Below are 2795 nucleotides of genomic sequence, written 5' to 3' on the forward strand. Positions count from 1 at the left end.
GCCACGTCGTCAACATCCTCCCTGGCGTGCTCCTCGAACAGCGAGCGCTCCTCTGGCGTGAGAGCGGCATAGAAGCTGGGCTTACGCCTGGCCCCTCGACCCCTCTTACCTTCCGCTGCTCCGACCTCCTTGTCTTTGTCCGCTGCCGTTGTCCCTTGTAGTTGCGCTGTGTCCGTCATCAGTTCCGGTTTCGGTGTTTGTTTTTTGTTTTGCGTAAATTCGTTCATCTTGTTCTTACGACCCTTGGCTCAACAGGGTGAGCTGTCGGGTCTATGGTCTTTATGGGGATCAGGAAGGTCCGCCGCACCAGAGCCCCTTGGCGCGGTAAGGCCACCGTTACTTCCCAATTCGGCCCGGTGTTGGGAAGGCTCCGTTAGAATACAGCCGAATTTTCCTCCTGGCTGCAAATCATCCAATGGGCACGGGTCGCATGACACCCTGGATTAGGAGGTGGTAGACCTTGGTCGCCGCACGCATGCGGCTTCCGACAACCTGCCTGAATAGTGCTGAACAGCACCATCCACGCCGGTTGGGGGGCGCCGAGTATGCCTTGCGGCTAAGCCTCTGCACCGCGACAAGGTGCCTACCATTAGCAGAGGCTGCTCCACATACATATTTTTCAATTAAATGACTGCCAATTACCATTCTACAGAGGTAGAACAAAAAGTATGTTCACAGTTAAGCCTTTTATAGTATGTTTACATATAACGAGATTAACTCGATAATCCGTAATTAAGAAACGAGATTTACCATACAAAATTCCTCTTCAGTTAATCCGAGGTTAAAAATTAATCTAAGATTACACAACTAGATTAGCGGTGTTATTCCTAATTTTATCGATAATTTTTGCGTAAAAGAGGAGAAATGTCAAATGACAAAGTAAACCAAAATGGACGTAAGCGAGGGAAAGAGGTTAGTAAACTTATTTTTAATAAAATTATTATTTAAAATGTATGTAAATTTGCTAATTTTTCAGGAAAAAGAGATCAAGGAGGAACAAAGAAGAAGTTGAACTTCTTTTATGCTTGTAGGAGGAAAAATTGCCACAGCTTCGTGGTGTAAAACGTAATTCTCACGTTTTTACGGATATGTCTGTAGAAATGGCAACAAAGGGGCATGTATATTCCGCGAATGAAATTCGTGTGAAAATACATAATTTGACAAATAAATACAGGTAAGTTTATTAAATATGCAAGTGCATTTATTCATATAAAAGTTTTCAAAAAATTACAAAAAAATTTACAGAGATGAGAGGAAATCTATTGGTCCCTCTGGCGGCAGCCCTTCGACATGGGAATTCTACCCTAAAATAAATAGTATCTTCGGGAGCTATAAAAGCTTCAATTTGAAAACATTGGTGGAGGAGAGCACAGGTTAGTAAAACAAAACAGAAATTTGAAAAGTTTATATTGTATTTATTTTTATAAACTAATTTGTTACAGTTCACGAAGTTGTATACTGTGCATCACCCCTTAACAGCTCTTCCATTACGCAGGATTCCCAGGAAGAATTGCCGTTTGTAGACGAGGAACCTGCAAGGAAAGAAAAAAACATACTTCAAATAATATTCAAAATGAATTTTTGGAAGAATTCCGGGCTTCAAATATAAAAATTAAGGCGGAAATTGAACCATTAAAGAGGATGGCAGGGAGGCCCTTCAAATTGAAAGAGAAAGAATTGGCATCCTCGAAAAATTCTTAGAAGCATTTAACAACATACGTTACGTTTTACACCACGAAGTATCTAGTCCAGGAGAAGATTTTTTTATTATATACGAGTATATATATATATATATATATGTATATGAATATTTTTTTATTTTATATTGTTATGTATGTATATAAATTTTAAGTTTTTATTAATTATTTTGTTTTTCTTATGAATTATCTTCTTTTGTTAATGAATTAATATTGTTATATTGTGATATATTAATATGAAAAATGAATTGACTGAATTGAATAAAAAAAAGAACTGATAAAATAAAACACATAAACTTACATAGAAATAGAGCTATAGATTTTCTGATGTTCTCTGCATTAGGGTCGTCGGTTCCAGAAATGAATAATGGATCAAGTTGCTCTCGTGGGTGTGCGCTTTCGAAATCATTCATTTCATTTACAAAATTGTGCAAGACGCAAGAACATTTTATTATTAATATAGCGTTTTTAATATCGTTGTCAATTCCTTTCCCTATCCTTCTAAACCTTGCCTTCAGGTGGCCAAAAGCGTTCTCCACAACCCTTCGAGATTTAGATAAGTGGTAATTGAAAATATTCTCGCGAAACGCCGAGTCTCCAAGAACTACAATTGGGACATTAGTGTCACAAAGTTTTTTCGCATTTTCTTTAAGCAGAGGGTTTTGCAAAATTCTTTTCAAGTCGGATTTTTTCAAATATTTGGGAATAATTACAACGACCAGGTGATCCAACATTAATGTACATAAACCTATATCTCAAAAAAAATGTTTTAAGTATTTTCCAAACATGTATGTTGTTAACTTACCTGTAGTCTACGAGTAAAGTAAAACCATTGAGTACCAACCTTTGTTGTTGAAATAGTCAACAGAATCAGATTCGGAGGGCCTAATCTCAATATAACATCCATCTGAAATAAATTGCATGTTATGGGTAAAATATTTCACTTACCTACTGCGCCCAGACATTGGGGAAATCCAATTTTTTTTAAATCCTTCAACGCACTCCGTAATTTTTTCTTGCGTAAGAAATGAGCTGGCTAAATATTTAGGCGATAGTATGTCCCACACCGCTCTGCAAAAGTCTTTAAGGATAAAACAT

General features: G+C 37.5%; 1 pseudogene; it reads left to right on the top strand.

The window, feature by feature from the left end:
• Nucleotides 1-676: 676 nt before the first annotated feature.
• Nucleotides 677-2097, top strand: LOC125777186 (uncharacterized; annotated as a pseudogene).
• The last annotated feature ends 698 nt before the right edge of the window (nucleotides 2098-2795 follow it).

Source organism: Bactrocera dorsalis, chromosome 3, assembly GCF_023373825.1.
Source record: "Bactrocera dorsalis isolate Fly_Bdor chromosome 3, ASM2337382v1, whole genome shotgun sequence".
NCBI classification, from domain to species: Eukaryota; Metazoa; Arthropoda; class Insecta; order Diptera; family Tephritidae; genus Bactrocera; species Bactrocera dorsalis.